Source organism: Protopterus annectens, chromosome 12.part0 (assembly GCF_019279795.1).
Source record: "Protopterus annectens isolate FY-2018-M chromosome 12.part0, PAN1.0, whole genome shotgun sequence".
NCBI classification, from domain to species: Eukaryota; Metazoa; Chordata; order Ceratodontiformes; family Protopteridae; genus Protopterus; species Protopterus annectens.
Genome location: NC_056746.1, coordinates 661,861,750 through 661,888,712, shown reverse-complemented (window position 1 = coordinate 661,888,712; position 26,963 = coordinate 661,861,750).

The following is a 26,963-nucleotide window of genomic DNA, read 5'->3' as shown; positions in this document are numbered from 1 at the left end:
TTCCCAAGTTTACGCACACAAAAATAACATTCAGTGTTATCAGAGAATATGGTATAACTACTATAATCAAAATAAAAAAAAAAGAAGCAGAAAGTTTCTTCCAACAATAACTTGAAATGGATTTAACATTCTTATCATTAAATACTAATGACTTAAATAATGCAAATAAAATATCAAACTTACTAAAATATTTAAAACTAAATAAGGCATAAGTAGTATTTCTCCAGGAAATGCATTTTAAGACTAATGATAGCTTTATTAGGAACCTAAGGTCTATACAGCCTTAGCTCAATCCTCCTATAGAACAAAGACAAAAGGAGTATCAATTCTCTGGAAGAAAAACATAATCCCTCCAAAAGTTATTTATAAATCTGAAGATAAAGAAGGTCTACTAGCATTTGTTATAATTAAATTTAATAACAGAATATGGACCTTAGCTAATTTATATTGGCTACCAGGTATTGGAGCAAGAATGGTTAAAACCCACCTAGATTTTATTTCCAACAATTATAAAGGAAATCTTCTACTTGGAGGAAACTTTAATTGTACTTTAGAAGCTTCTGAAACCACCACGACATCTTTTTGCATAGCAACTATTTCAAAATCCGTAAAAAGATGGATTGATTCATTTCATTTAATAAACACTTTTAAAGTAAAAGATGATAAATCCTTATTATTTCCCATAAAGACCATAGATTTGGAACAGAAACCAGAATAGATGCATTATTCATAGTTCAAGATTTACAAACAACAATCCTCAACTTCTCAATAGTTCCATGCCCCTTCTCAGATCATGACTCTCTGATAATGAAGCTCCAAATAGAGTTTAAACGTTTAATCCTCTCAACTAGAATCCCATCATATATCACAAAAATTAAAGAATTCAGACCCTGGATGTTGTCAGAACTACAATTATTTCTTGAAATTAATAATACAACAGAAATCAGTAGAGTCATGGTTTTAATGGACTAATTAAAAGCGTATTTATTTGGTAAGACCCTTAGCTGGTACAAAAACAAAGTTAGAGAGTGGGAAACTGAATCATTAGTCTTGCAAACCAGACTCTTGATGGCAAAATCTAAAGAAAAATCAGAATTGTCCAGAAGACAAAAAAGAAATAAAGGAATTAAATAAAATAAATAATGAAATTCTAACACACAAAACTTGCCTAGCCTTGAAAAAAAAATAAAAATAAACTCATTAGCCACCTCCCCCAGATACCTACATAACTTATCTACAAGAATTAAAATACAATCTAAAGCAAGTAACATTGGTAGTATTTATCATGAAAAGAAAGGGAAAAAAGTATCACATATAGGAGACATCCTTGAAGCATTTTGGTTCCATTATATGGAACACTTCAAAAAAGAAGATTTAGATACCAACCAAATAAAATTAGATGCAAACCTTATCAATATAAAAAAAAATCCCAAAAACTTAAAACTAGACCTTCAAAAACTACAAATAAATTGTTGACAAGATAAAAGAAAGTAAATCTAACAAAGTTCCAGGGATAGATGGTATAATTACAGAAATTTACAAACTCTTCCCTTCAACAGTAATCTCCCTTTTTCATAAACGTTTGCTAGAAGTCCAGTCAGAAGCAAAAATACCACCCTCATGGAAATATTCTCTCATAACACCAATCCTAAAAGATAATAAACCATCAGACCTTTGCACCTCATACAGACCTATATCATTACTGAATAATGATTACAAAATATTCATGTCAATCCTAGCAAACATAATGGAAATCCCACTTTCAAAAACAATTAATAATGATCAAACTGGATTTTTATATAACAAGGACACACATGATCATACTAAAAGGATACTTACTCTTATAGATTATATGAATAAAGAAGATAGAGAAACACTAGTAATCAGATTAAACATGGAAAACGCCTTTGATTCCCTCAACTGGGAATATCTATTTAAAACTTTAGCATTATTTGAATTTCCTCCTCCCTTCATCTTATTACTAAAAAACATATATATTAATAACTTAGTTTACATTATATTAGGTCCTTTCACCTCAGAATCTATCCATATAACTAAAGGTACTAAACAAGGATGCCCCCTTTCTCCTATATTATTTGCTTTGGCTATAGAAATACTTGCAGAAATAATACAAAATATCCAAGAATAAAAGGAATAGAAGTCTATGACCAGTACATATCTAAAATAATGCTTTCTGCTGATGATATTTTATTAACCCTATCAAACTCCAGAGAGTTATTAGGAGAGCTAGAAGAAGTAATGGAGAAATTTTATAAGATTTCAGGTCTAAACTTTAATAGATCAAAATCAAAATTTCTATTTTTAAATAAGAAAAAAGAACTACAAGTTAAAGATAAATCCATCATAGGAAAACAAGAATGTACACTAAATTATTTAGGAATAGTGTTATGCAAAAATACAAACAAAACAATATTAATAAATTATAAAAACATTATTGAAGCAATAAATATATATATATATATATATATATATATATATATATATATATATATATATATATATATATATAGAAAAGTGGAACAAAATTATATTAACTTTTGAAGACAGATTGCAGTTAATAAAATGGTCTTATTGCCAAAAACACTATATGTAGCATTAGCAATACAGTTAATTCCTGAAAGATGCATTCTTAAAGAAATAAACACATGTTTAATAAAATTTTGATGGTATCCAAAAAATAATAGAGTAGCTCTAACTCATCACATTAGACCCTGGAAACAAGGAGGATTGAACTTCCCAGAAATAGAAACATATATAAAAGCATCTGTGCTTAAAACTACAATAGACTGGATAAACCCAAATTATTTTGCCAACTGGAAAGAATTAACAATGGCTATATTAACAGATGAATTTAATCTGTTAAAAAAAAATAATAGTAGACAAATCAAACAAACCCTGGTACATACGATGCATAAGTCTACAATATAATACAACAAAACCTTCTAAAACAACACTGATTAATCTTTACATCAGCTCCTTTAGGAAACTTATCAATGCAAACATAGATCTAAAACTTTGGTTTGACCTTTTAACCCCATTTGCCATCACTAAGAACTTTCTTTACAAAATATATAGGGAAACAATAACTTTCTGGGAACAAAATGGATTCTTAAGCTGGTTTCAATGTGTAAATAAATTAAATGTTTTAGATATACATATGATAAAAACTGCTTACAATATTCCAACACAGGACTGGTTAACCTTACAAAGCATTCCAAAGTACACTCAAGATTTATGCAGATTAATTAATAATTCCTCATTTAAAGATATTCCAAATCTAATAGGTTTTCTGTATAAATTTATATATAATAGTTGTGAAAAGAAAAATTCCATTTCAAATATATATAAAGAGTTAATAACTTATAGAACAATTCCCAAACCATCATACTGGCAGTTCTAAAAAGGTCAGTCATTGCAGTTAACAGAAGAAATTAAAAGTAACATCTTACTATCAGTTAATTACACCTCTAACACACAGTACTGGAAAATATATAACTGTAAATACTTAGCTAGAGCATTTTTAACACCACATAGAATTAAAAAGATCAGTACTACTGCAAATGTTTTTTGCTGGAGGTGTGAAAAGTCAAATAAAGCAGACTGGATTCATATTTTTATGAATGTAATAAAATTAAATTATATTGGAACGGAATCAATCATTTTTTACAAGCTTTATTTAATGAATCATTTACCTTAACTAAAGTATTGATTATACTAAATGTAAATGAAGGTCCCTACCTGAATAAGACAAATATGCATTTGTTATGGAGAATACTTGCTATATCTAGGAAATGCATAACCAGAAGGGGAAATTCAAATACACCTCTGACCTTGGAAGAATTCTACACTTTACTGAAGACAACTGCATCGATGGAAATAAAAATCAAAGAGCTACAAATCTATCCCAGGCCATTGGTAAATAATCCTTGAAAGAAAGTTATATCTTTGTTTGACACTCTGCAATAATCAATAATGTATCTCTGATAACTGATCTGTTAAATCTATATTTAATAACAAACAGTGTATATAACTGAAAGTCAGGCTATTGTAAGTATTGTATATAGTTGTTTAAAATGATATTTAAAAATATTATGTAAATGTTATTTTAATTGAAAATAAAAAAAGATTTAAGGATATATATATATATATGTATATATATATATATATATATATAAATATATATATATATATATATATATATATATACACACACACACACACACACACACACACACACACACACACACACACACACACACACACACACACACACACACACACACACACACACACACACACATATATATATATCTATATATATATATATATATATATATATATATATGTATATATATGGGGTGCATTCAAACATCAGGTCCACACACTCTTAACTCTCCTTCCTCCACAGCTGCACTGTTCTACCTTGCTACAAAACAGACAGGTGTCACATGTGGACACAGTCTAATATTAGGGGGGTATATACAGGGATAGATTGCAGGTAAGCCTATTACAAACCTATGGCATGTGTGCATGATACATTTCACATTAACATGACTGTCCTGCAGGTGGTGGGGTATGAAACTCATGTGTCTATCATAACATCATTACTTCCACCACCAGCTATTTGCCACAATAATATACATGTCTTGGGGTGCAGACCACACACTATGATGGCTTTCATCTTGTCATTCAGTGCTGATCTGCACAGTTGATAGGTATGGCCCCTGCCCACAGGGCCACACGCTATATCCATAGCAGTTGTTCAGCAGGACATCATTACAACAACTCTTGATGGCACATATAAATCTTTCCACATCATCTACCCCATTATTACAGACTAAGTACTACATTCAATTACATGCATATATGTTTCACATACCTGTTGTAGTATTGTCCTCTCTTTTAGGTACACTTTTTGAGTTGTTTTATTTATTTTACGTTTTTTCCTCTTTCTCTTTCTCTCTCTCCACTACAGGGATTGCGCTGCTTTGAATAGGTTGCAGCATGGATTTTGTAGGTGATGCTCATGATCAGGTGATGGCTTCTGCACTAATCAGTGTTCACCACTTGCTAATTGCATGCAGCCAGCTGTGTCGTACTTCCAATTATCACTGTCATGGCAACCCACTACTATAAATTACTACATCATGTGGGCGTTGTCCCTTTATCTTTCCTGTATGGAAGACATCTTTCCTGTGTGTGGGCAGCAGTGTTACAGACAGTAAGGCAGCAATGCCTCTTATAACAGGACTTGCAGATACAGACCAAGTACATATTTGTTTAAGGTTCCAGATATACGGACAGTGTGAGTATTGTTGTTATATGCATTGTATACCACTAGTTTTACAGGGTTTGTGTGTGCATGCTAGTTTACCATGGAATGCTGTCTGTGTGCATAGCTCTCAACTGTGGGCCTATCCACATGATAGCCAGAGGATTGGCTGTTATGTTTTGTCTGTTCATCACACAGGTCATGTATCTGCTATATCAGTGGTATTCTGTCTGTTGAGTGCTATTAGTACATGACTACATCCATTTATGTTTCTGACTTCATATTCCTAAGTAAGGGCATGTTGCAACAAATCCTGCAACACCAGCAACTGTCACATTGTATAACAGCAATATTGCAAATATGGCCCTGTGTTCCAACCTCTGTCCTCCACCTATATACCAGGCTTTGTCCATATGTCATGCAATAAAAAGTTGCTAAGTAGTGGCCTATCATTATGTAGTGCTGGCATTCCTGCCATAATTCCAGTGATGTTGTGGGCTCCCACACATATTGCGGGGTAGGGTCCATATATATGTGGGCTACAGCTGAACAAAACATGTGTGACCTTGTACAGTCCAGAGGTCAGTTCTGTTATATGCCATTGTAAGTCATACTATGAAGGAGGGGTATGCACCATTTTTAACCTAGGCTGTCACAACATGTGACGGATATCAGTAGTAAGACACATGAAGGTATATGGCTGCACATTTTCATGCATTTCACAATGGGAACAGTGGTGGGCTAGTGCTTACTGTCTTACAGACAGTTCTGTTTGTCAGTGTGATAGTGATGTTTTAAGTTAAGCATTGTTATGTAACACAAGCAAATAATCCAAAACAGGAATCCAGGCACCTCAAAGCTGGAAGTAATCCAATAATCAAAGTTATAGTTTAAAAAACATTTAATGTGAGAGCTTTCATTCACATAAATAAAATGAACTTCTTCAGGCAAATAAAAGACATTCAAAAGAACATTTAAATACATTTCCTGATTTGTGACATCACAAACCCACCCTAAAAAGTCATGTGATTATCAAGTCATATGATCAAAAAATTCATGAGTCATTCACATATTATTATTCTTGTTTGATGTAAAAAAAAATATATATATATATATATATATATATATATATATATATATACATAAATATGTTAATAGGTTAACATATAAACAGGAATAAACACCATACATTTTGGTGTTCTTATTCCATATTCATCTTAAAAGTGACTTTAATTTTAAAATGCATTTTAAGGAGCAATAGTCATTTAGTCCAGGATATGAGTGTGCATTTAGCCTTAATTGCCAGAAAAGCTCATGCTCCCCTAACCTCAAAGTCCATGGACCCCCCCCTATAATTCGGTACTACTTGCTCAATTACTAAATATTTAAACTGGTGACTTGGTTCATTCATTATGTGTCTAGCCAAAGCATCCGTAGTATTGTGTTTATTTATACTATATTGATGTTCATAAATTCTTTGTTTAAAGTGTCTCCCTGTTTTCCTCAGGTCTATATTAGAACATTGAAGTTTCAAAACTTCGAATGTTCTAATATCGAACCCTATTCAGTGAAAGCTGAAAATATCAAAGCAACAGAAAAAGGAATTTTTTCCTAGGGAAAGAATTTGATTGTCCGTTTCTTTTCATTCGTATTTTCAGCACTGTGGTGGAAAGTTACGGGTTGGGTTCAGGTAAGTGTGTGATTGAGTGTGGGTTAGGTTAGTTAGGGTTAGGGTGCGGGTTAGGTATGTGTGCAATTGTGTGGACGTGAGGGTTAGGGCAGGTTAGGTGAGTTAGTTAGGGCGTGGGTTAGGTATGTGTGCGACTGTGTGGACGTGAAGGTTAGGGTGGGTTATGTGAGTTAGGGTTAGGGCGTGGGTCAGGTAAGTGTGTGATTGTGTGGACATGAGGGTTAGGGTGGGGTAGGTGAGTTAGGGTTAGGGTGCAGGTGAGGTGAGTGTGCTATAATGATGGACCATAGGGTTAAGGTTTGGGTTAAGGTAAGTGGATAGTTAGTGGCATGTATAAAGATTAGTGTAGGGTTAGGTGTAAGATTTTAGGTGTATGTGTGTGGATTTCTGTTTGTTTGGTGTGCTTGTGTTGTGTGTATGTGTTTTGGAACAGCAAATTTTTTCCCTAGGAAAAAATTTGCTGCTCTGTATGTTCGATGTTTTCAGCTTTCGCTGAATAGGGTTCGACATTAGAACATTCAAAGTTTTGAAACTTCAATGTTCTAATATAGATCCATTTTCCTCACATAGAATCAGACACATGCCTGGCACTGTACAAGGTAGACTACTCCTTTTGTGTTGCAGTCAAATCTCCCGTGCACCTCATATTGTTCACCCAGGACAGTAAATGTTGATGTTAACTGTATAAACTTACAATAGGGGGATCTACCACATTTCTTCATACCTTTTTTTGGTATATAAGGTTTTACATTCCTTTCCAGGATAGATTTAATATTGGGCCCCCTTCTATATGTAACTTTAGGTTTATCCATTAATTTGGTGCTAATGGTAGCATCTTCACTTATAAGGGCCCAGTTTTTAATCAAGATGTTCCTGAGGGCACCTGCATCCCTAGAAAAAGTTGTTATAAAACTAATATTAAATTCATTTTCTATCCTAGGATTCATGTCTATTATAGTATTCACCATCTCCACATTCCAATCCATTATGTTCCAATTCAAAATGGGTTTAAAATGGCCTGTCATTCTCTTCCTTTCTACTTCAACCATGATGTCATCCAAAAAACTAGGTGGATAACCCCACTTAAGGAACATGTTTCTCAGGTTTTGACATTCATTGTCAAAATCCTGGTTAAGGGAATTCATCCTGGCAGCTCTCACGAGCTGCCTTTTCACCACTGCCTACTTGTGATGTACAGGATGATTACTGGTGAAGTGAAGAAAATCATTAGAATATGTGGATTTTTTTTGTATATGCGGGCTACACATCTATTATTTATATTATTCTTGTTCAGTTGCACATCTAGATAGGCCATTTCCTGTTCACTGAAATTGAAATTGTAGAAAGGATGCCATGCTTGACATCTCATCTAACAGTTGATTAACTGTTTCTAACTTACCTTTTATTAATAGAAACATGTCATCCAAAAACCGTGTATACCATCTCACATTGATTCTGAATGTGTCATTAGAAAACGAGTATTTCTTTTCCAAGAAGTCCATGACGGTATTTGCAAAGCTGCCCCCACAGGGTGAACCCATATCAACCATGCTTTTCTGCAAATAATAATTCCTATTAAATAGAAAAAAAATAGTTTTCCAAAATTAATTCTAATAGGTCCTCTATTAGGTTCATTTTGCCCCATCTACACCTTTCTCCATCAAGTTTTCTCTCACCCAACTAATATCCAGAGCATGTGGTATTGCAGTATATAGGTCCTTGACATCTATCATCAGGAAACCAAATTCTGAATTAAACTCAACTTCATTCAATGCCTGTAAAATCCCCAAGAATCCTTACAAATTTGAGATTCGGTGGCAAAATGTTCCTTTAGCATTCTTTCCACCAGTTTAGCACAGGCATATGTGATGCTGTTTCTACAATCCACGATGGGCCTCAGTGAGGGGGGGGGGGGTCCTCTAAATTTTTATGGATTTTCAGATATTACAGGTGTCAAAGGGGCAGCCATTGTTAAATAGTTACTAATGTCAAGACTAATCTTGCTTTCCAGAAACATGTCATTAATGGTGTTCCTAATTTTCAAGAAGGCCCTATTTACTTCATTTACAGAAACTTTTTCATATGCTTTGCTGTCTAACATAGTTAACATCCCCAAGGTGTAATCACTTTCCTCCATGCAAATTAGGCCCCCCCTTATTGGGTCGCATCACACATATATTAAAAAGTTTCAATTCAGCAAGGTCTTGTATTTGAGAGGGATGTAGGTTGAATTCATGTTGTTTATAACTTGTCCTAACCAAAACATCAAGTCCATTTCACATAGTTTCTCGAAGATCCCTAAGGTAGCATGCAATGGGGGGGTTAAACAAGCTAGAAATTCTAAGTTCACTTCTAATCAAAGAATTATTACCCAACAAAAGGTGCAAGTTTAATTTACAAAAATATACTTTCAAGTCAATAAGAGTCCTGGAAATGTCTGCTCTTTTCGTGGGTACAAAGGAAAGCCCATGGGCTAACACCTCTATTAATTCTGGTTTCACATGTTTTGTGGTAAAATTGTAGATTTTAAAGTCGCCTTCTTTGTTGGTGTAATGACCGTGCCCTGGCCCAGCAATCAAGGAGCCTCAATCCTCACCACTAACACCAGGGAGGTCATCTACTAGAGGGGGAAAGGATAGCTAATACACACAGTAAAGTACAATTTCCCTTAAGTGCACACAGAGATCACAGTCAGTCTGGGGCTGGTTGCTCCCTTGCTCACCAGGTCCCCAATAAGACTCCCCACTGGCACAGCTATAGGGTCCAGGTCTCAGCCTAACTGGGCAAGCTAAAACCTTTAGTACCCTCTCTGTCCAACCAGTACTTTGTGTCCCTGCCAAGTAGCTGACACGACACGCACACACTTTAAGATAAGTATTTATACAAGATCACAGACACTCCTGGGAAAGGCTGACGCAGATTCTCCAACTGTGCCCCTTTATCCAGACTACATGGTAGTAATTACTGCCCCCACCCAGTTAATAATATCAGCTACTAAAAGGCCCTTAAAAGGGTGTCCAATTATTACTGTGCAATATTAATATCCAATGGTAGTATGACTAACAGTCAAGGCTTACTTTAGAGTGGCCTGTTACAATAACCTCTATAAATATGCAATGTACTCTAGAGCTTATCTCTACACAAAGCAGCCACAGGTAGAAGGTTTTAGAAATATTTAATAATAAATAATTAAAACACAAGACAAAACTACTACACCATGGAGATATCTAAGAATTCAGGGATCACACAGAAACTTAAAATAATACAGTAGGACAGGTCTGATTTAAATGAAAAATACCTAATTAATATTTACTAGCTTTAACTATTCCTACAAGAAATCACAGTGCTAAAACTTACATGTGAGCACAAGGCAGAGTGCTGATAAGTTAGATGTCCAAAGTCAAAATGCTTTTCAGTCTCTTGTGAGAAAAAAGTATTTAAACATTACTAACAAACATGTCTCTAAGACCCTCCCAAAATTATATCATTTTTGACACTTAGGTTTTCCCAGTATTCATATTGCCTTATCTTAACACCTGGTCGGAGTTCTCAAGCCACAAACTGCATTATTTAGCAATCTAACACCTCCTCAGAAACTTACAACAATACAAGACATTTCACATCTATATGCTAGCAGAAACCAGAGCAATAAAGCATCTTCCACATCTAAATTCTAGTCATAAACTTTAGCCTTAAAACAATTGGAATGAAATCTTCATCCAGTCACCCTGGAGCCGAATTCTAACATGAAAGGGTACAACATGCTTCACTGGGCCAGTAGAGTGCAATGTTGTCACATATTTTGCAGTTTCTCATTTCACAGTATTCTTTACACTCAAGAAACATGCCTGTATTTTACATTTATTTACAAATGCCAGAATTATAAATCAAATTCTATTTGACTAGGCTGGCAGCCTTCGCCCATCTCTCCCCAATCATCACAGTTGGTATAAATGGTGACCCCTCCACTACCATCTGTACTATTGGTCGTTTCTACTGGAAAAATTATCTCCTCCTCCGAGTTTGTTTCCTCGATCATTGATTCTTCCTCGATGGTTATCGGGTTTGTTGCCAGCCTTGGCCATTGGGAAAATCCTGACCCTGAGATGGTTGATTTGAGTTAGATTGTACTTCTCGACCCCTCAATCTGCCATGCCAATTACCCGACCCTTCATCCCCCACTTCAGTTGTATTACCCTGTTCTCGTATATTTTCATGGTTCTCATCCATAGGGCTATTGTACCCAGTAGCCCCTGTAGGCACGAGGTTATGCCAAGTTTGTGAGGGGGGAGGGGGTGGGTAAGCTGTTCCATTAGAGTATTCTTTTCAATCCATCTCAAGTTTGTTTTTAACTTAGATTCCCTCATTTTCTGAATAACAGTGTCTATACTGCAAAATATGCGACTAAACTCATATTTGTAGTGGACAAAGTGAATATCTGACTTAATGTTCATCTCCATTATATTAAGTTCATTTTTCAATTGTTCCATTTGTAAACAATAATGCTTTATAAGAATTTTCAAGAACTCTAGGCCCTGCTTGTCAAACAGACCTAGTAATTCACGATGAAAGACAGAATCTTTCAACACTCCAGTAGGGTAACTCCACTGTCTTTAGCCATTGGGGATGTGCCACCTTTGCAAGCATTCTTGAAAATAAGCAACTTCCAACTGAAGTTTCCTATATTTCAGAAGGATGTAATCAAAGTCTTTCAGTTTATTCACAATATTGTTCTCACTGTTTTCTAAAGTTCCACTCGGTTGGTTGTTAACAGCCATTACAAAACGATGGAGCATTGAGCCATTCTTGTAAATTAGGTATAATATTCACAGCTCCTGCATCAGCGTTATTCAGTTCATTTGCCATGTTGTTAACATTATTGTTATTACCATTACTACTACGGCCATTGTTCTCACCATTTCCAGGCAAAACAACTGAAGTAGAGGCTACTGTTACATTTGAATATGACAAATTAGGTAGATTTGAAAATGAGGACCTACCAGAGCCCAAAAAGGATGGTCCAGGTGGTGGGTTTACTTTGCTGCCAGCATCAGCATTAATTTTCCGGCCAGGTCATTCACCTGCTTGAAAAGTTGTTCAACCAGCATTGTTAACTTTCCAATAGCTTATCTTTTTATTAGGTACTTTGTATCTGTTGTTTTTATCTGAAAAGTTTGCTTTGTAAGCAAATGAAAAGTGCTTCATTCAATAAACAGCAGTTTATCACTCAGCTTAGCTCCGCCGTTCCTGTCTGTTGCTTTTTCTAGATGTTTGTTTGCATGGCCGTTAGTTTTTTTTAACTTTCCAAAAGTGCTGGTTTCCAATTCAGTACCTCCAGGTGGGGTAAACAGAGACTGCAAGCTGCCATTTTTTTCCTGTTCCATGTTGAACACACCAAAACAAACTCAGAAGAAAGAAACACAAGCAAATAATCCAAAACAGGAATCCAGGCACCTCAAAGCTGGAAGTCATCCAATAATCCAAGTTATAATTTAAAAACCTTTTAATGTGAGCGCTTTCGTTCACATAAATAAAATGAACTTCTTCAGACAAATAAAAGGCATTCAAAAGAACATTTAAATACATTTCCTGATTCATGACATCACAAACCCACCCTAAAAAGTCATGTGATTATCAAGTCATATGATCAAAAAATTCACATGATTCATTCACAAACATATTATTATTCTTATTTGATGTAATATATATATAAACATATATATATATATATATATATATATATATATATATATATATATATATATATATATATACATACAGTCATCTACATATATAAATACATTTCCCCTACTGTTGAGTGACTGTGCTGGATGATATGTTTGAGAAAATATCAAATTTGTTTTATATCTGACATGGTGTAGTGGTAAATCACTTTGGATATAGTATGCAGCGTCCTGGGTTTGAGACTTGCAAGGGCTGATTACTTTGTTGGCGGGCAGAACAGGGGTTGTTGGAGACAGAGTGATTAAGGCACTTTAAAGCAGATGTAAGTGGGTTTGCGTGGGTTTGACCGGAGCTAAGTGACGCTTACATGAACTTAGCTTCGCTTACGGTTACTGCGCTAATTTCAAATAAAGAAAAGAAAAAAGGGAGATAGGAAAGTGGTGAAATTGGGGTAAGCAGGGGACAAACAAGGGTGCAGGAAAGGACCATAGTTCTGCATTTCTTTGGCAGCAACAGCTGCTTTCAATGTGGGCAATTTTGAATTTGGAGACAAGACAGCAGACAGTGGCAGTGTATGACACATGGGGGGGTAAACACCTTGATAGGGAGGGTGGTTGGGAATCTGAGGCTCATGAGCCCCACAGATGATAGTAATGGCACTGATGTCCCCACCTGATGGCAGTCATCACCACTTCTTCACAAACCTGAAGGTGGCTGTGCTGTGGGCTGGGCTGGAGTGTCCTCCAGATGGAGCTGGATGACCACCTGCTCCTCTAGCTGCGACAGCCTTCCCTCCACCTGGTGCAGGTGGTCACCCAGCTCCATCTGGAGGACACTATGCACCATGCCACATACCTCATCCCGGGTGACAACATTTTCACAGCGCCCACTTGCAGGGGTGGGTGAGCCCCATCCGCTGTAGCGGTTCCACCTGTGGGTGGTGCAGGACCAGCAGATGAGGGAGGTCTGGGTTAGGTCCCAGACATGCTGGGACCAAGTGCCTCAGCCAGGAGGGGTGGGAGAGGTGGATCTGCTGGGATCTGCCTTCCCATATGTGCTATGGTGTGGAAATTAACAATGAATATTGGTTAGTCATGCACAACACATTACAACATTAGTCAAAATAGCATGCATGGATATTCCCATTTACCCAAAACTGCAATTATAACAGTGCCATAGCAAATGGAACCCATGCAGATATGGAATAGCATTCAGGGTTGCAACAGCATGCCAGTTAGTGGTATGTCAGGCAGGCAATAAGATGATTATTCAACAGGGAATATTAGTATGCACATAGTTTAAACAATGATAAACCAAATGGAACAACAGTCCTAACAGTAGAGGTTTGTTTAGGAACATACCCATGATGGTTTCAGTGTGATGGTTGGATCAGTTGAGTGGTGGGGGAAGGGAACATATTCAATTGACAACTGCTATCAACTACTATTCAGTACTCTACATTCTGACCACACTTGCACTTTACCTGGGTCATGGAGCTGCTACAGCACACCAACAGCTGCAGATATCAACAGAGCAATTGTACCCTTGTTTTAGTTATACACATCAGCCCTGTTTCTGTACCAATTTCTTTACCTGTGGGCCTGTGCAGATGAACTGTGTGCACATTACATTCCTGTTTCTACACATATTTCAGATTCACATATTAGTTGCAGGCACTGGAGTGTGTGTTGTGTCTTTCTCATACATCTACTGTGACATTCTCTGTGTGCAGGTTTCTTGGTAACAGGGAAAACTATCCATGACAGTGTGACACTTGAGGGGTTTGTCTGGGCCAGACTGCAGAGTGTGGATGTCTACCTTGCATCTATTTGTAGGACTGGGGCTGATCAACACAGCAATTGTATACCTTTCATAGTTATACACATCATACTAGTATTTCTTTTCAGATTTCTTTACCTGTGTGCCCTGTATGGAATATGCATGTGTTGCAGTACATTATTTTTTCTGTTCAGATTGCAGTTTAAAGCTGTAGAACCAGACTGAGATGTTAGTGGTGGTCTCTGGATTCAAACTGTGCTGTGTGTGCAAAATTGAACTATAGGCCTAGTCCTTATCAGACTGAGCTACTGTTGAGGTGTGGTGGGTTGCATCTGGCATTTATATCTAGTACATATTTTTGTGCACAATACTTTTATTATGACATATTGCATTATTTGTTTCCCATTTTCAGTACAAATTATGCATACACAAAAGACATTGGTGCCACTGTTTGCAAAATATGTGCACATTAGCTGGATTGCACATTTGACTGTTTAACAACTACATACTGCAATTTAGATTCCTGAGTACACAGTGTAGGTTTTAGGTCTGCACCTATTAGCCTTATACATTTCTCAGTGCATTCACAGATACATATGACTGAAATTGAAAGGCTAACACAGGACGATGCTGGCTGACAAACAAGTAAAACTCATTCTGATAGGAATATGTACTGTTGCTTTTTTCCAGTTATTTCACATGCCCACTCTAAAGTATGCAGACAAGCCGTGCTAAATCACTTCACCTCAGTTAATGCATTCTGCAGGACATACATATTTCTATTTATCAGGTACGAGTGAGATGACACACACACCAGTGTTTGGGATCACCTTTATTAGTTTTGAAATACATATCTGTGTACAACTCAGAACTCCATAATTACTATTCCTGCATGATCTGCACAGGGGAATGCTTTTCATTTCTAACTGTTACAGTAGCCCAGGCATGGAACTTTCTTGGCAGGTTAACTCAGACACACTCATACATATTCAAATATTCCTCTCCTGCATATTGTACCTTGTTTGCTATTGATATCTGTATTGCACAGCAGCTGGGAATAATCCATTGTAACACTGGCAGCCTGACACAGGCATTTATTCCTGACATATACAGCACAATTATATATACAGGCAGTACTACCATTACCATAAGTTTGATTTTTTACTGCTAATAGTAGAGGGCATTCTGTACTCACCATACTGCCGATGCAGCTGTGCCAGTTGCTGAGCATGAGCCTGCACATTCTGGGACCTCTCCACAGCAGCTGTATGGGGAGACATCACACATTAATCACACCTGCACAGTCACAAGTTGAAGTTTTTCCCTACTTAGAGATACATAAGACTGCATACTTACAAACAGGTGGGACATCCTGCGCTCTGGCTTCTTGGATCCACTGGTCCAAGAGTGCACCCCTCCTCCACTTCAGGTCATTATGGTGATGATGTACCTGCTCAATAGTCCGGGGTATGTCAGTGGCACTGGTGAGATCACATGCAAGCTGGTCACAGGCCTCCACTTTATCATGGTTTTTAACTAGGAGCCCAACCATGACACTGGACTCTTGGATGCCCTGACGTTGCACTCAGAAGTGCACACCTTCTCCAATGCCAGCATTTTGGTCCTGCTGTGTGCAATCCCAAATGATTATGGATGTATTCCCACCTGAGTGGTTTAAATAGGGCAGTTTTCCCACACTTTTTCTTGATTGGCCAGTTTTAATATACTGCACTATGCTTAGCTCCGTGTAAATCTGCATAGCAATTATTACACCAGCTAAGCAGAGCTGAAAGCAGGTAAGCAATGCTTACACTAGCAAAGCATTGCTTAAATCTATTTTTTTTAATTAAATTTATAAACTATTTTTTACATTTTCCAACCTCTACTGTGCTATATGTGAGCCATAAAATTGTCATCTATCATTCACATTCCTTAAAAGTTTATTAAACAATTTGTCAGAGGGGGGATTATAACTGAGCATGTTCTATATGCTATACCATGGCAGTACCACTATGCTACAGCAGCTGGATGATACTTTCTGTCACAGTAGCACTTGTCTATCATTTTCAGGATTTTAGCCAGGCTAAGTCATGCAAACAAGCTGCGCAGTGCTTAAACGTCTAATTTATTTTATGAAAAAAAAATATTATTACATTTTTTTATTTTGTATTCCTCTCCTCTTGACCTACTGCTTCCATGCATGTAGGGCAAGAGTGCATACATTTGGGGGTGTGGACTTGAGGGCTGCTGCCTTCTAGGTGTTTGTGTTTTTTTATTTTTTTTTCAATGTCTGCAGACATTGAAATGTTAACTATTTACATTTCAGTGTCTGCGGACACTCATTTACTATATAATATTAGAGCCAGGCTCTAATATTATATAGTTTGACACTCATCTGTGTCAGAAAGTTCCGTACAGCACTTTCAGAGTGAAGGGGGCGTGTTTCAGGAGCAGGCACTGCTGACATATGCCCTCTGCACTTGTTTCTGGTTTGTGCCTACTTAGTTTAGATACCAGCGTGCCTTCATGCATATGCAAGGCGTGCTGATATCCTAAACAGACACGAACCACTCCATGCATGAATAGCCTTATTCTTGCACAGAGCTTCATGAATCCAAGGGATAGTGTATTAATGTCTGTTTATAGCTGGAAGTTATTTCTTAATGTTGTGGAATGGTGGGTGGGAAGGAAGGTTCAGGTTATATTGAGTAATAGAGAATATTGGAATGGGAATGTATATAAATTTTTTGACTCCTAGGCTATTTAATTTTCTTATGGATATTGTATTATAAGTAACACTGTAACTATTGATATAACTCACATTCATAACTGGTTAATGAAGATATATTAAGGAGGCGGAGTAGCCATTATCTTTCAAAACAACTTAGAAATAACCTTATATCCTTATACCCCTCTTAAATTACATAAATCTGAAATTCTCACCTCATCTCTAAAGTTAAATAACCACAAGTCCATGCGCATTATAGGTATTTATATGCCACCTGGCAAAAACACTGAAATAACAGAAGACTTTTTCCACTGGGTTTCATACAGCATCCCACATGAAATATTCATCCTTGTTGATCTCAACATTGACTGGCCTATAATCAACAATAATACCTCAAATAGTGTAATAAATTTCTATGGCCTTACCCAGTTAATTACCACCCCTATCCAGCTTAAGAAACATTGTAACAGAGAATCCACCTTAGACTGGATTATGACCAGCTCACCTCACAAAATAATCATTAGTGGTAGCTATCCTACATAATTAGTGACCACATCCCCAGTCCTAAACAGCATTGGTAGAACCAAGTCCAAAACCTTAATCATTTCAATAAAGAATGTTTCATCTCAAATCTAGAGCTCTTTGACTGGAACTCTCTTAACACTTCCACACTAGATGAAGCTGTAACCTTGTTTAATTCTATCTTCCTCAATGCCCTAAATACCCATACCCCCATCAGAACAAAAAGGATCATGTCTAAATCAGCCCCATGGATAATAAAGCACACTAAACAAATAATGAATGAAAGGGGCAAAGCTTGTAAAAACTGGAAAAAAAGTAAACACTGTCTCACACCTACTAAATTTTAAGTAATTAAGAAATTTATCTTGACAAAAAATCAAATTAGACAAGAAAACTGACTACACTAATCAGCAAAACAGACAGTTTAAAAATACCAGTCTTTTATTGTCTTCCATTAACCAGCTCTTATATCCAGGACAAACAAGTCAACCCTTCCCTATTTACAGATTCATAATATATTGCCTCAAGTTTTAACAATCATTTCATTCAGACAGTTGCTTCCCTCCTACAAAGTAATACTGCTATAACAAATATAAATCCATAAACAGACAGCGGTTCCAATGATTTTTATTTTAACCCATTCCCCACCTCCACCATTATAAAACTACTAGAACAGCTTAAACCTACCAGCCTCACCCAAGGTAATCCCTGAGATGAGTATCTAAAAATATTAGCTGATGCTTTAGCTCTACCAGTCTCCATACTCTTAAATTCCTCCATAATAGAAAGCTATGTACCCATTATATGTAAGAAATCATATACTCTTCCACTGTATAAAGTAAGCAATTCTACCTACCTCTCTAGCTATAGAACTGTCACCATACTATCACCCCTATCCAATATATCAGAGGAATGCACACATGACTGACTCCTTAAGTTCCTTCTAGATAAAGAATCTCTGTCACCAACCCAACACAGTTTTCAACCACACCACTGCATCATCACTGCCCTACTTAGCTTTACATCTTTCAAAAACCATCACAGACATAAAGACAATCTGGTATTTGCCATTCCCTTGGACCTTTCAAAAGCTTTAGACACAGTCTCCCATACCCTACACATCCACAAGCTCTCTGTTCTTGGACTTGACATCACTTCTGTCACATGGTTTAATGCTATCTCACAGGAAGATCACAATCAGTAAAATGGATCTACTCCTTCTTTTCTTATGTACCTATAACTGTAGCATTATATCAAGGATCCATTCTTGGTCATTTTCTTTTCAAGGTCTTTATAAATGACCTCTTTAAAGCAAGTAAGCATGCTACTATGGTCCAGTATGCTGATGACTCTTCTATGCTCTGCCATTAACACTGACAAACTACAACAAATCACACAAGAGTTTCTTACATCTATTGAAATCTGGGTCTCTAAGTATCAACTCTTTCTAAACCCAAATAAATAAAAATTAATCCTATTATTTCCCAAGCAGCATACCAGACTAAAGTCCCTATTTATAATAACCTCTTTAAACTACACCTGGAATTAATTAGTATCTCATATAAAATTGCTATGTGTTGTAATTGATATAAACCTGAAATATGATATTCACATAAAGGAAATAATAAAAAAACACCAAAAACTCAGAGAACTGTGCAAGATCAAACACAATTTTATTTCTTCAGCTGGGATATATCTAGCTTCTACCCTCTTACTTCATAAACTTCTCTATGCTTCCCCATACTGATTAATTTCCAGGCCACAATAAGCCTCATGTTAGACCAATGTTCAGACAAAAATAGCTGAATTCACTACTAATCTGCACTACAAATTCCTCCACTACCTGGCCCTTAAAATATTCTCCTAACATGAACTATCACACTCTACATTTTACCAAACTAAGACTTGCCCATAAGCTCATTCACAACCTTGACTGTTACCCATCCCTACCAAATTTATTACAATCTTAATAATCAAACAGACCACTATGTTCTGCTATTGAAGCTCTTTTTCAAATTGACATGTAACTCAGATGGTGACTCTCTATACTCTTCTTTTGCTGCCAAAATATAGCACTCCTTGCCACTACCCCTCAAACAACTACTAAACCTCAAAAAATACCTTACAGACAACAGGCACTGCATCTGCTCTACTCCCAGATAACTTGCCAGGCCCTGCTCCTAGTCACCCACCATCCTGTAAATTCAGTAAAGGGGTACGGGCACTAGATATGTATCAGTAATCCCTCTTGAGAATAATTGTGCGTACATGTGTGTGCATCTATGTGCATGTGTGCACAGAAGTGTGTGTGTGTGTGTGTGTGTGTGTGTGTGTGTGTGTGTGTGTGTGTGTGTGTGTGTGTGTGTGTGTGTGTGTGTGTGTGTGTGTGTGTGTGTGTGTGTGTGTGTGTGTGTGTGTGTGTGTGTGTGTGTGTGTGTGTGTGTGTGTGTGTGTGTGTGTGTGTGTGTATACATGCAAATAGGTCTGCATGTATGTGTGTGTGTGAGAGTGAAATTTGTTTTAGCTATGTCCTAGTTATTGCTGGTAATATTGTACTGGAAGGTTCATAGATTCATAGGTTGGTACTAGGCTATTAACCCTAAGGCCTATACAAGCCTAGCCATAGCAATTCCCTGGCTATTTTTTCCCACAATATTTGCTTACCTAGACCCCTGTCTAGCAGGGTGACTGATGTGATCCCCGGGATAAATTTCCTATCTCCCATCCAGTCATCAAGGTTCCTTTTGAAGAGGGCCAAGGAGGCTCTCTGCTTGACATGTATGGGCAGTCTATTCCAGAGTATGGGGAGTCTCTGGGTCAGGAACCTATCCCCCCAGCATGTTTTGTTCATTGTGATGACAAAGTTTAGGTCCCTGGAGTGTGTGGCTCTGATGAATTGGGATTTCTTTAAGTGTAGCATGTCCAACAGATCTGGATTTGACATAGCCTTGTATGCTAAGCAGAGATCGCCTCTGATTAGACGATATGCGACAGAGTATAGCTGGAGTTTTTCTACTTATTCATCATGGGGCATCTGCTTTTGGCCTGTGATTCTTTTAGTGAGGTGTTTCTGTGGCCTTTCCAGTTGTTACAGATGTCTTGTGAGGTACATACCAAATGGGGCATTGTACTCTATGATGGGTCTAATGAGGGATGAGTACAGTGGGACAATAACCTCCTTTTTTCTGGATGAAAAGCCCTTAATGATGAGGTGTGCCACATAGAAGGATTTCTTGACTGTTGTGGCAATGTGGTTATCGAAGGTAAGACTACTGTCCACCTATGTTCCTAAGTCTCTTATCACACTTTCGGTGTTTAGTGTACTGCCACCTATGTGGTAATTCATGGGTACATAGTTTTTTCCAAAGGGGATAACTATACACTTCTTGGGATTGAGCTTGAGCCCATGGCTCTGACATGAAGCAACTGTTTCTGTAAGGCCCATTTGTAGAATATCCACATAATTTGGGGATTCAATAATGGCACCCAGTTTGCAGTCATCTGCGAACTTTGTTAGCCAGAGTCCCTCAATGTTGGCATGTACATCAGCAAAGCAGATGCCAAACAAGAGCAATCCCAGGACTGACCCCTGAGGTACTCCACTTGTCACTTGTCTGGAGCTGGATTTGAAGTTGGCACTGGGTTCAGACTGATGCTGGTGAAATCCAGGGGAGTGATTGATTATAACTCTATTATGTAGTCTGCAGAGTAAATCTTATTTTGCTTTGGCAAGTGTGGCAGATGCCTGTCATAATCCCAAAAATCAGTGTGCATTTGCCGAACACTATTATAGCCAACCACCCCTCATATATTATTTGGTGGCTAGCAGTACATATCCTGAGATTATAGTCTCTGGCTATGGCATATAAACTGGTTCCAGTGGTGTGGAATTTAAGGCCATACCCCTGCATATCAGAGCCACTATAGAAATGTATGGACTGAATGTTTTGACTACACTTAATGTAAATAATAATGGAAACTGCATAAGTGATAACATGAATTCAATTCATACTGCTAGCCATAGCAAATTTAATTGCAGGCATGTCTTTAACAGTTATGTTAGACTCTGGTTATGAATGCATTACTTTAGATGAATCTATTTTAAATCTCTGAACATTAACTGCAAGCTGTTCAAATGTTCATGCTTACTTTTCTTATTCTGGGTAAAGATTGAAGTTTAACGGTGGAGTCTGGCTAGACTGCCTAGACAAATCCAAAAGTGCAATTTATTATTTCAAGTTGTGTCACTTCAAGGTAACTTAAAACAATGTATCATTTAGAGCATGATGCTTGTAAAATGTAATCTTGGTCATGAACTACAATATGAACTGGCACCTCACCTAAATGTCATGTTTAATCATAGCCTCACCTCAGGTTTCGTGCCCACTGAGTGGCGCAGAGCTACAGTTATCCCACTCCACAAGGGGGATCACAGAAACTACAATCCCATCAGTTTGACAAGCCTTATCTGCCAGGCCATGGAGTATAATATCATGGAACTTATAAACAAAGACATTGGCAACCTTCAAACACTGGACACCACCCAGTTTGGGTTCGTTAAGGGCCGATCTTGTCTCCTGAACCTGATTGACTTCTTTGAATCAGTCTCCAGAGCCATGGACAAGGATAAGGTGGTCCACACAGCCTATCTAAACCTTGCCAAGGCCTTTGACATCATCCTCCACTCTGGAATCATAGATAAACTTACTAAGCTGGGCATTAATCCCTACATCACCCAATGGGTTGCTAACTGGCTTACTGATAGAACCCACACTGTAAAAGTAGCCAACTCCAAGTCCAGCTCCAGACAAGTGGCAAGTGGAGTACCTCAGGGTTCAGTCCTGGGACCGCTCTTGTTTGGCATCTACTTCTCTGAAGTACAGGCCAACACCAAGGGACTCTAGCTAACAAAGTTCACAGATGACTGCAAATTGGGAGCCATTCTTGAATCCCCAAATGATGTGGATACTCTACAAAAGAGCCTTACAGAAACAGATGCTTGGTGCCAGAGCCATGGGCTCAAGCTCAATGCCAAGAAATGTATAGTTATCCCCTTTGGGAAAAAACATGTATCTGTGAGTTACCATATAGGTGGCAGTACACTAAACACTGAAAGTGTGATAAGAGACTTAGGGACACAGGTGGACAGTGGTCTCACCTTCGATAACCACATCATCACAACAGTCAGAAAATCCTTCTATGTGGCACACCTCATCACTAAGGGCTTTTCATCCAGAAAAAAGGTGGTCATTGTCCCACTGTACTCATCCCTCATTAGACCCCATTATAGAATACAATGCCCCATTTGGTATGTACCTCTCAAGACATCTGCAACAACTGGAAAGGCCGCAGAAATACCTCACTAAAAGAATCACAGGCCTAAAGCAGATGCCCTATGCTGACCACCTTAAAAAACTCCAGCTATACTCTGTCGCATATGAAGCCTACTCAGAGGCGATCTTTGCTTAACATACAAGGCCATGTCAAACCCAGAGCTGTTGGACATGCTACACTTAAAGAAATCCCAATCCCTCAGAGCCACATGCTCCAGGGATCTAAACCTTGTCTTCACAATAAACAAAACATGCTGGAGGGATAGGTTTCTGACCCAGAGACTCCCCTGACTCTGGAATAGATTGCCCATACATGTCAAGCAGAGTGCCACTTTGGCCCTCTTCAAAAGGAACCTTGACAATTGGATGGGAGAAAGGGAATTCACCCCGAGGATCACGTCCGTCGCCCTGCTAGACAGGGAAGTAAATAGTGTGGGAAGAAATAGTCAGGGAATTGTTATGGCTAGGCTTGTATAGGCCCTAGGGCTGATAGCCTAGTACCAACCTATGAACCTATGAACCTATTCAAACATTCCATGCCATACAGTACAGAATGACAGATTTGTGAGAGGCAATGCTATCAGTAATATGACAATAGATACATTTGAGTGTCAGCTGAGCAAACACAGAAACAGATTTATGTAGGTATTATCTTTGCCCTCTCATGCTGCCCTACAGAATGTTCAGACAGATAGTCAACATGAATGTCTGAGCAGTAATTTAGTCATTTATTTAAACATGCTTACTGCAGTAGTGTATTGATCCCAACTGACCAATTTCTGACATAGTATGGGTGAAAAGGTTTCAAAACAGCACCATAACAATATTATGAAAATATAAAAACAATCTCTCTTTTTTATCTATCAATCTATCTATGTATCTATCTATCTATCTATCTATCTATCTATCTATCTATCTATCTATCTATCTATGTATATATAAAATGAACAGTCAAAAATAGAATATGTAATGAATAATATCTGAGGGCTTATAACATAGATAATGTTTTGCAGCACACAAGTTTAAAGCATTCAAGTACAGAAGATAGCTAAAATGTACAACATTAACACTATGTACAGTCCTGCTCAGAGGAGTGTTGAGAAGGCTTTAAGTATACTGCACCTGAAAGACAGCTAGTGTGATGAAAAATATAGGTGAAGTGAACATTGGAGAAGCAGGCACATTCAGGTAGTACAGTGCAGAGATAGTCAGATAGCACTTCAAATAATATATTGCAGAATTTTAATAGTAAAATACTTTTGATAAAAATGATGATTCAGAAGCAACAATAAAGCTTTCTTTGACTAGGACTTTGCTGTAGGTAAAGGCACAAGCCATGGAATACAATAAAACATTTACCATTAGAGTCACTTGTGTTACAGACTGCTGAGGATAGTTTTTAAAAATATCTTGATTTCTTTGAATATTTTAATTTTCTGCAAGGTAAATATTATAGTAAGATTTTCTTAGGAGGCAATATATATAATTCATGCTCTAGGAAGAGTTCATGTTTTAATCACAGTCAGGGTTAGACAACAACTAAAGCACAATGAAGCTATGCCACTCATAGTGAAACAACATGAACTTAAGGATAAATAGCAGAAAGGCAATAGATAAGAAGACAACTTAATAATATGTGTAGATGTACTCTGCTTAAGCATTCATTCTGCGCCTAAAATGTAAGCTATGTTTTAAATTCAAATTACATATACACACACAGACACACACACACACACACACACACATATATATATATATATATATATATATATATATATATATATATATATATATATATATATATATATATATATATATATATATATACATACATTTTTTTTTGCCTTTGAATTTGTTATTGCTTGTTTTGTAGTTTGTATTTTTGTATTTCTCCTTAATCAGCACTGGTATGCTCAGCATTTATTTACTACCTGGCAGTGGCCATCATGATTTACTGAAATGGATTCCTGCTACTTGTTATCCATTGCATATGTCATACTTTAACTCATTCATAACAAACAGCTCTGACATCATGAAAAACTGCAGCAGAACTTTTGACGTCAAGCAGCCAGCTTAGCTTACTCTTTATTTACTGCCTGAATAAGCTGTAGGTTTTAGTTTTGCAATAGTATCCAGGGAGGGGATGTGTCAGAAACCCACATCTGCTCAACCATAGGGTTCTCTGTCCTCCTGATAGCCCTCTCCAGAGGCAGGACTAAGGTGTACACAACAGGCAGGAAGTAGTAGTGTTATGGCAGAATGCACTTTGCCCCTGTGGTGCTGAGGTTCCACAGAGACCAGCAATTCTAGTTCATAAACATTTCAGGAACATTGTCAATGTTTACAGAACACAAATACTTTTGTGTCTCATTCATACTATGAGATCTGGTCCTGTGGTATTCCCTTGGAAGCTGATGTTGTTGATCAGCACTGGGATTCTAAGCAGCACATTGCATGCTGTCTGATCAAGTGATAGGGTTTCTAGTTTGGGCAGGCAGTCTGCAGTTTTAACGCACAGTGAATGTGCAGACAGGCTTCCCATATTCAAGGGGCTTTGTAATTCTAAATCATGTGCAAAGAGGGTTTATGAATTCAACAGGGCTCTTCTGTATGATTCTATGCAAATACAAGCCCCACTGTTGCACAGTTGAAGAAATGAGGACATTAGAGCAGAAGCCAAAGTTGCAGAGAAGGTTAAACAGAACTGATTAAAGTAATTCAGGCACATGTGCAAGAAAGCAGAAGACAATTTGGTGAATATTTTTGAGAAACAGGAAGAAGTCAAGAGGATATGAGGAGGTCCAACCAGGAGATAAATTAATTGCATGAGAGACAACCTACTATAGTCAGGCATGACTGTTGAAAAAGTTTGGAGAGTGGCACTAAATTGGGAGAGGTGGTGAGAGATGACATTGACACCATAACCACATGTAGAAAAAAATGGGGTAAGAGAGGGTTGATTATGTTAATGATGATGGTGAATATAAACCCTATATATGTCTGCATCATGTTTAGGAGTACTGCCCCAAGAACTTACTTAAAAATAAACATGTTATTGCTATATCAATTGGTGTTACTTGAGGACCATCCTTGACTTTGACTTTATCTTCTAATCTCATTATACTTCAGTACTTTTATCTGTAAAATTTTACATATGGAGGCATCCATGACCCTATACCAATATAAGCTGTGACATAAGTCACTTGCCCCTTTTGTGCTTGCATCCCCAGAACCACTGGTTTTCCTCAAACCACTAATGAACACATTGCTTCAAATCAAGAAATAGCTATGAATATCTGATACGTATATTATTATAAACAAGTAGTATGAATGTATACACTTGCCTTTCTTATAGAGTATGTGAGCAACTGAGGCTGGAATAGAAAGCAGTCATCCCCATAGGATAGAAGAAAGGTACTTGTAACCCACTAAGTGCAGTCTCAAATCAATTCAACTTATATGGTAAGAATGCATCTGTTTTATCTAAGATCAGTGACCATTATTGATGAGTCCTAAGCTGGACTGAATCCCAAGCACATAACATGAAGGTGGAAAGAGTCAAAAGTTTACACAAACATAGAGCACAGGTAGCTCAAGCCTGGACTTCTAATGCATTAATGTATCCTGACATCCTGAGTCACTGTCAAAACAATAATGCTTGATCAAGGTGTGCAATGAAGATCAGGTGGTTGAAGCACAGATGTCTACAGTGGAGGTATTTCTGAAGCACGCCCTGTAAGCAGCCACTCCCATAATGGCTTAAACCTTAAAAGACACATCTGTCAGCTGGTGGTTAATAGGCTATTGACAAAATTTAATGTGTTTGGCAAGCCACTTGGAAAGCATCTGCTTTATAACTGGAATCTTTCTGCCCCTTTTGTACAGGAGATGAACAACTTGTCCAGTGTTCTAACCTCCTGCACCCAATGCAGG